The 9,496-nt window shown below is 38.2% G+C and overlaps 1 long non-coding RNA gene across 1 annotated transcript in view; it reads right to left on the bottom strand.

Annotated features, from left to right (window-relative positions):
• Window positions 1-270: 270 nt before the first annotated feature.
• Window positions 271-9,496, bottom strand: part of LOC120244003 — a 56,739-nt gene continuing 47,513 nt past the window's right edge. The window contains exon 3 of the long non-coding RNA XR_005531441.1: window positions 271-373. This is a non-coding gene — a long non-coding RNA (uncharacterized LOC120244003). The remainder of the gene's footprint in view (window positions 374-9,496) is intronic.

Genomic DNA, 9,496 nt, shown 5'->3' with positions numbered 1-9,496 from the left:
TGCAATAGTAAGCACAAAGAACTAGCTCTGGAAAATGACTTGGGCTTCTCTCTTTAAAAAACCAAGAGGAAAATTGATGAGGAGAGAATCTGGGAACATTGCACAAATTGTCAGGAGGGCACAGGAGGGATAAGTCTTAGTAGACTATGAAATAATTCAGAGGAATTGTATGCCCCTCTTCTTCTAACGTATAGGTGTGAGGGATAATGTTAATTACCATCCTATAATGAACCCTCCTCCAAATAACACAGGCAACTCCTTTACCTGTCATTCTTCACAGACGTGTCAGGTCTTATGTTCTGTTGGTCTCTTTTCGCCCCTTTGTTCTGACTTTCAATTCTGTCAGATGCTAAGTGGTGGTTGTGGAAGGGGGCTGAGGATGGAAAAGCAGAGAGTATGAAAGGGCAGATATTTTGTAATTAGTTTGTTGATGCATTGTTGTGTTTTCAAGAACTCCTTTCCACATTTACAAACACTTGAATTGAAGGAGCAGTCTTTGTAATTCCTATACCAACTTAATACTTTTTTCCAGGTTTTTAGCAGGGCAAAGAATCATCAAAGGTAACCATCATGATAGTTGGCACTTCTCTTGAATATTCTTTATCACTGGCCATCATTATTTTTTAAAGGAAAAATCCCCTTATTTTTAAAGAGGAAATAAAATATATCTTGAGATACCCCTTCCCCAACCCCTGCCCCCGTTTCCCTGCCAACACAGGGATCTGTTATAAACATCTATGTTCCTACTCTTCTCTTCCCACCCAGCCAGGAGAACCAGAGTGGCTGAGGAAAAAAAGCATTCATCTGTGGTTTGATGGGCAGGGTCAGTGGACTTTCCCTCCCACCAGACAAATTTCAAGACCTTTAAAAATCTATGCCATCAGTTTTTTTTTTTTTGGAAGATAAATATATCACATATTCCCTCGGTCACTTATCCTGAGAATATCTCTCTCCTACACATTTATTCTAGCCAAAAATATAATGTAGAGTTTTGTTTTGGTATTTTTATTACAAAAGGAAAGTGTTATATCTTAAGAATTTATATATATATATATACATGCGCACACACACACACACATATATATAATTTATATTTCCCACTGACAATTTTTCACCATAAATCTCTTAGGACTCTCAATGAGTTTTTCAAAATGTCCATGGAGACCATGACTTAAGATAATAAAGTAATGAATGCCAATAAGAGAGGCTTCATTTCTCTAAGTACATCATCCCCCTAAAAGTCACTTTCTAGACTCAATACCCCTCCCGAATTATCTAAATTTCTCTCATTGACCACAAAAAAATGTTGCTTTGTACATTTCCATCTTTGGCATTTTTGTCATATTTCATATGCTCTCTCTGGGGAACCTCATTCTGTACCATAATTTTAAATACTTTCTTTGTATTAACAGTTCCCAAATCTGTATCTCCAGCCTGGAACTCACTCTTCACCTTTAATACTAGAGGACATATCCACCTGCTTATTCAACATGTTCCTATGGAAGTCTGTTTTTCCCTAGTACCTGAACCCGAACCATCTCATTCTCCCAGATTCCATCTCTCAAGATAATCACAGTTGACCTGGATGTCACTTTTAACACCTTCCATTCTTTCACAGCTTCCTTTCTTCCCCGCCTCACATAGTGTCATCCAATGATTCATCAAATCCTGTGAATTTTCCCTTTGATGTGTCTCTTTAAGTCATCCCATCATTGCTATTATCACTACCAGGTCCTACTATAGTGTCTTACCATCTCTTGCCTAGATTATTGTAAGCACATTCTAAATGATTTGTGATTCCAATGTCATCTGTATATACTTTCAGAGTTTTTATAAAAATATGATCATCTAAGTCCCTTCAATTAAGTTTCCTGATATATCCTTTTTAAATTCCTTCTAAATCTGGCCTCAGCCTCATCTCTTACCACTTATAGCACCACTTAACTATTCTGGGCATAGTTCCATATCAAATAAAATACCTGAGTATTTTAACAGCTCATATTAATAGCTACAAATTTTGTATTATATATAGGAACTACAATATATTTTAGTAGTCCTCTATTGATAAAGTTTCTAATCTTTACTATTACAAACTATTATAAACAATGCTCCGAAGGCCATCCTTGTGCATACAGCTCTTCATATTTTCACACTATGTGTGAATGTCTACAGGGTAGCTGCAAAGAGGACCATATGATACCTGACCATGCAGAGGGTTGCATTGGAGCAAAGAAACCCTGAGATTATTGAGACTGGATCTTTGAACATGGCTGAAAAATGTGTCTGCTTTTTGCTCTGGATGGAGACATTATACTGGAGAGCAAGGATGCTTGTCCTTTGCTCTGGAGAAAGACACTATTTTCCAAGACTGTAAGCAAGCTTGCTCTTTTCTCAAGATGAAGACATTATCTCTATCTCTCAAAGCTTTTCACTAGACAAACATTCCTAAAATGATAGTTTGGAGCAAAAGGCAGTCAATGACTCACTTTTCAAGACAAGCAAAAGTGTGAAAGACCCATGGATAACTGTCTTCCCACAAAATTCATTCTTTGTTTCTAAACCATCCTGGCTTCTGGCAAATGTTCCCATGAGTATGTGACTTCACCAGCCACTCTGATCTGACCAACAGAGTCTGGGGCTGAATTCTTTCAATTTGTCTCATACAGAATTTAATTAAGGTTGATATCCATAGGACTTTAAGCAGGAGGATGAGGCTAACTTGCAGGATTGACATCAACTATAGCCCCCCAAATCCCATGCTCAACCAGCTGAATAAATCTCATGAAAGCATTATGATCTACCTTAGAAAGCCAGGTGGCTTTCTCCTAAAGTCTCTAATTTGACTTTACCACTATATTGAAGGCATTAACTCAGGCATATGGCTACATGGAGAAAATCTAGAATAAAATCTGTCCTCTATAACAGCCCTGACCAGTGGCATCATTAATCATTTCTGCTGATGCCGATGACAAATTTCATCCCACTTTTTTAAAATTAGATGATGCCTATTAAAGAGGTCTCCAGGGCATGCACAATAATGAAGCAATGATCCCTACAGAAGTTTCCCCAGGTAATCAAGGATGGCTCATTTTGAGAGATCTTCACAGTAATCTAAGGGCAAAATGATCTATTGGTGGTGTTACTTTCAACATTTGAAGGTCTTATGACCACCCCTCAGGCACAAACCACCATATTTTGGGGAGGAAGGTAAGGTAATGTCTGGCTTCAACACAGAGAGTATAGTTATAGAGGTGTGTGTGGTGACTGTAAAAGAACATGCTATCTCTGTCAGTCTCCATCAGAAGGACTTACATCAATTAAGTATCAAGCTTGACAGTAATAAAATATGGTTTCCCACTGGCTGGTAACCATTACGATTTCTGGTTCTATTTGAATTTTTTAATCTAGTTCTCAGGCAGTTCTTTTTTTTTTCTTTTTTTAAATATTTTTTTAAATGTTTTATTTATTTCTGAGAGAGAGAGTGTGTGAGCAGAGGAGGGCCAGAGAGAAAGGGAAACACAGAATCTGAAACAGCCTCCAGGCTATGAGCTAGTTGTCAGCACAGAGCCTGACATGGGGCTTGAACCCATAAACTTTGAGATCATGACCTGAGCCAAAGTTGGACGCTTAACCAACTGAGCCACCCAGGAGCCCTATCAGGTAGTTCTTCTGATCCTTCCTATTTGTCCACAGCACCAGCTAGGCATCACTTATCTGTCCCATGGAATGACTGAAAGCTATAGCAATGGAGAAAGGCAAGTACCCCACGGTGTTGACAGATGTTTTGTGTGCGTGGTAGATGAGGCAGGACTATAATCTGTGCCTTCCCATTGTTTTTTAAGCTGGATTTCAGGAAAGAGCGATAGAATCATGGTCAGGCCCATCTGACAGGGTATGACAGATCCAGCAGTCAGTTCTATTCAAGGTATTTGTAACAACCTAGGATAGCGACAACAAGACATTTTAGCTCATGAATAAAGTGGCAGGGGTGATTATGAAAGAGAGAATTTATTAATGTTTCTTTCCCTCATACCTTTTGGGGTCTGAACTATTCCTTCCCCAGAGAACAGGGGTGCTGTTTTCCCTCAATTACCACAAAATCTGTGTATAGCTATATCCTCACCTTTTTTCGAATCATCTACTCATGCAGAAGGATCAGGTAAAAGAGGGACATGGGCATTTTTATAAAACTTATCAAAACCCTTATGCTTCCCACTTTAACACATGCCGGCCATTGTAGGACACTTCAAGCAGTGTACTCAATCAGGAAGTTATTATCCTTATGTTCTCAGACCATGGCAACTCAATAAGATAAGCCAAGTCACTGACCAAAATTAAGTTAGAATTCATTAGGTCCCCTTTTGGCTGGGCTGCCACCTAAAGGGTTACCAACCAGGCCATCCTGAGGTTGCTTCTAGGGACAAAAAAAGTCATTATGCTTAGGAATAGCTCAGAAATCTGAATTTTCAAAATAGATCTATATAACCCACTCTGTTTTGTCTTGATCATTATGACAATTATCCAGGAAGTGGCCAAAGGGCAATTATCATTTATGTATATAGCCATATTCTGTGACCAATCAGCCAAAAAGTTTCCTACAATCTTCCAGATTATAGTTTTACAAGTACTAGAGCAAACATCTAGGCAATAGTCCAAGATTCATTTAATCTATAACTTGGTTCATCAAGGGTAGTCATGGCTAAAGCTATGAGAGGCATCTTGTGCTCTTCCCACAGAGAGGAACAACCAGTCATGTTTGGTTCTGTATGGCTGGCACTAATGTTGAGGAGCCAGAGTTGGTCAGTAGACACTGCTGCGTTTCTGCTTATCTGATTCATCAATGAACTAGGCCCAGATATTTAGGGTAAATTCTGTGAATTCAGGGTACAACCCAGGGCACATAGCCAGTAGCTTTATTTTAGGCCACAGAGATGATAGAGAGAGATGAGAGGAAGTATTTTTAGTACTAGTACTTTTCCAATGTGGTTCTTATGGATCAGTATGAACATTCACAGTACAAGCATGTGAAACATTAATATTAATTATATATTCAGCAAAGGAAGCCACACAACAGTACATTGAAATAACCCAAAGAGTCCAATCTACAAATTCACTTTAACTTCCTTTCCCCACTGAAAACCTTGCCCAAACCCTGTAAGTTGAATTTGGGCATCCCTTTCCTCACCATGGGATCATATAGAACAGTGACTTTCTGCCTGTACTTAACAGAGCTATAAAAATTTGAGTCCTTACCCTCTCCAAAGTTCTGCAGGTTACTAGGATGAATAGGTATGGAATTCAGTCCCCATTGAGGACAAAGAAACTTTAGCTTTACCCCTTATTATCTTTCTTTGTAAAGCAGCTGAGATCAGGCTAGTGAGGGAAGGAGGGAAAGGAAAGTGGAAGGTGAGAGTACTCTTGTGCTATTAAGTAAGGCACATTTACTGTAGGTCTCCAGTAGCACGGTGGTTGTTCATTTCTCAACCAAACAAAATTCCCATGTTAATGGTTTACCAAAGAACTTTACCAACCAGGCTTATCATAACTTACACACATACTTTAGCTTTGGGGACCCTCTGATTTACTAGCCCTAGACACTGCTGGGAGATTGTTGCCATCAAGTTTGTACACTTTGATTCACTTGGGAGTGATTTCAGCAATAGCCATCTTTTTAAATGGAATCTATCTTAATCTATATCATTTGCTATCCTATTGCCAAAATAGTATATCTTAGGTCCATACCCAGTTTCAATATAAAGGCTAGGGAGTGTTCTATGATGTCAGGACTGACTACAATAATTTATCTAAAATCCTTTGGGTCAGTTTTTCATTCTCCCGCAAGTAAAATCCACTGGTATTGTTAGCCCAATGAGGGAAGTAAGGGTCTAGTCCATGTTTCACCTGTGGTTTCTCAAGGGAATTTATCTGTCTAGTAAATCTCCCTGAGAGGGCCCAATTTCCCTTAGGGCAACCATGACCCACTACAAACAAACAAACAAACAAAATACCCCTGAAAAACCTTTTTACAGTCATCTCTGAATGGAACTAAGTTAGTCATGCTACACTATGGAGAGACTGAACCATGAAACTGCCCAGTTGTTGCCATTTCTTCATAGCAAGCAGGAAGTGCCTGGCTTCTCATTTCTTCATCTTTCTAGTAAACCAGTCAATGTTGTAAAATTTGACTAGATTCCGCCCATACAATTCATGGATTCTCCTTGTTTCAGCCAAGTTTAGGGAACATTCTTTAGTTATTATCTGAAATGGGTTGGAAAATTCTATTTACTCAGGATGACTCAGTATTAGTTGATAGTTGTCTCAATGGGATTGACCTAAGACTGACTGCTGTATTGTCAAGGAATCCTCCCCCTCCAACACAGGAAAAGAGTTGGCAACAATCAGGCCACCATTCATGCATCTGTCTGTGAGCCTACTTCCTGGCATGTGGCCTACAAACAACTCTCTAATACTTCCTCATTAAGAGGCAGTAAAACAGAGGACCATTTACTGCCAGGCTGGCCACACAATTTGGTTCCTATGTTTACTATTGATTCGTATGGGTTTCTCTCAAATATCATTAATTGCCCCAAAAGGTCCTAACTTTTCCTCTTCCAGAAAGTGTATCTTTATCAGTATCCCACCACCAAACTATTGAGATCTGTGATGGGTCTGAGACTTTACTTGGCAGTTAACAGGTTAGCCTGTCACAGTTTTATGGGTGCTCATCATAGAAATGAGACTCATTTTTCCAACTCAAAGAACTTCATCACTCAGCACAGCAACCAACATGGAAGTCAACATATACTGTGTGGAGGAACTGAGACCAAGTTCTCCCAGAACAAGCAAAAGAAGGCTAGATGATAAGTGCATATGCAGTGGGTTGTGCTACAGGAGATGAACTCTGAACCTGGGAACTCAAATCTTTTATAATGGGCAATAGGCACACCTGAATATGCCCTGGAGGGAGACATTATCTTTATTATCCTGGACAGTAAGCAAAACTGCCTCTTCCTCTGGAGAGAAATGACATTTCTATTTTTCAAGTCTGTTTCTATACAAACATCCTTAAAAATTCAGTCTAGAACAAAAGGCTTTGCTCCCAAGACACAGAGAAACATGAAAGACCCATGGAGATTTTCTCTTATCACTTTTCATTCTATACATTCCACCATAGTTCAGGAACAGGGCGCCTAATTCGAGGACTCAGAATGCTTAGATCTATCTCATCTCACCACAGTTAATATATCACCTAGATCATAAACATTTCCTTTCAGGACTCCTGTTCTATTGGGCCATGTGTTGGTTTAAAATCAAGGTATGCAAAGCAAAGTTACTGTGTAAAACATGAATCTTTACTCACTTTTCTAGTTTCCTACTCCTTTTTAGTCCTCCTCTTACCCTTTTGCTGGAAAATGTTTCTTATTTGATAGATTATATTCCTAAAATTAAAGTACTTTTTAAATAAATAAAATAGATTTTATTTTATTAAATATTATATTCAGTATGTTTAGAACATGACTAGCAAAAATATCTGCCTTATACTGTATGGCAATTTAAAAATCTAAAAAATATGGGCTATACTTAAATAAAGATGGAGGCAATATTGTTAAAGTTATGAGAAATGAAGATTTACACTCTACATAGGATTTAGTATTTGTGACTTCCCCTCAAATATGAGAATTGCATTATAGGGTGAAGTTGAAGAGTGAGCAATCTGCCTCACATTTCATTTAGTTGATTAAGTTTTATAGAGGAGATAAAATTTCAATTCAATAACTCTAAGATATGTTGTTTCAGTCCTTACCTTAATAGCTTTAGTCAGGTTCCATGTAAGATGCTTACACAGAAACATGATGGAGAAACAGGGTTTTGGTATAAGATCAGAGTAAATGTCAGGATATCTATAGCAGGATGCACTAATGGTTCAAATTAATTCATTCCAATTGGTTGCACTTAAACTACATCTCGCTCGGTCACAGGAAAACATTAGAAGTATGGAATCTATGCATCTATCCAGCAATGCATGATGACAAAAAATATTCTTTATAAAATGAATTGAGGACAAGTTTCTCCTCACCATTCTAAAAGTATACTATATTGTAATTTAGAGAATTAAAAAAAAATTCTAACTGGTTAATATCAACCACATGTCTTTTGTCAAACCACCCATGAGTAGCACACCCATCTGTAGGATAACAAGGCTCTAGAATAATCTATTTTCAGTTGTCTTTTTAATGAAGTATTACCATTTCTGAGATGGATATATGACTTTAGGAATACTTACTATTTCTTTAACAATGAGAAATCTCAGTATTTACTGACAGTGAGAGGGAAGAAATTACATTTTACACTATAAAAATTGCTTTCTTTTCTAGAATGCATATGATATGAAAGCTGAGGCCTATGACATGTCCTTTAAAGAGACAAGGACAGAAAGTCATGCCATTTGCCTCTAATTTTAATTGTTCTAGTCAGCAACAATTTTCCAGCTCCCTGTCAAGGAAGGGAAAAATGGTAAATTAAGTTCTTATGTACAAACCTGTCCCAAGACCAGAATTCTCCTGCCTTCGTATGGAAACCATGGGTCATCACAGGGTTCACCTGAGTCCCATGGAAAAAAAACTACTTAAACACATGTCTGGATTGCACAGGTGATCCCATTTGTCAGTCTTGTGAGACCCTTTCTGCTCTCTCTGACCTTAATTGTTCTTCGTTTTATCTGCTGGCAAAAAAGCAGTAGTCAAGGCAAGCTGGGAACCAGAGTGTTATCAACTTGTTTGTGATGCTTTATTACCTGGCTTTGTGCAAAGCTCTAATAACAAGGAAAGGTGGTATTGGCCTGTTAATAATTAATAGCGCCCAGTGCAAATGAAGTACTTCTGTCATAGGGCTTCATCAGTAAGGTCACGGTACAATAGGGGTTGCGGGTCTCTGTAAGCATGAGTGGTATTTGCATATGTCAGAACAGACCGTGCATGCTAACAGTACAAACACTTCACATCTGCTTCTGTTTACTCCCATGCTAACACCCCAAAGTACAGGAGCCCTGTGTTAATTGCTCAGTTACATACTGACTGTTGATGTGTTCTCCACAGAGCTTTTCATAAGTGCACTGTTGCAAATAAACTGCTAATGACTTTGCTTATTCCAGCCAACCTTTTAAGGAAATCTACAACATACACGCAGATTAATGATTCCTCTATTTAGCAGTGTGTCTTGTGACTAGGTTTGCATAGAGGCAGTATCAATTAAGTAGCAATTATCTGCAAAGTGGAAAAAAAAGAGGGAAGATATAAATAAGTAATGAGCGTGATGCTAAAATCTCCGAGAACAACTAGAATTGAACTCTGAGGCAAGGGCACCGACTAGTGAACATTTTTTCCCATCCTTTCTTATACCTAAAACCCACAAAGACCTCATGAAAACCAGAATAACAGATACTCAAGTTCTTAAGGAATTTTTTATATTTGATTTTCAAGGTGATCATTATATTGAA

The sequence above is a fragment of the Hyaena hyaena genome, unplaced genomic scaffold, assembly GCF_003009895.1.
Source record: "Hyaena hyaena isolate Hyena2069 unplaced genomic scaffold, ASM300989v1 scaffold_365, whole genome shotgun sequence".
NCBI lineage: Eukaryota > Metazoa > Chordata > Mammalia > Carnivora > Hyaenidae > Hyaena > Hyaena hyaena.
This window is presented reverse-complemented; position numbering and strand designations above follow the sequence as displayed.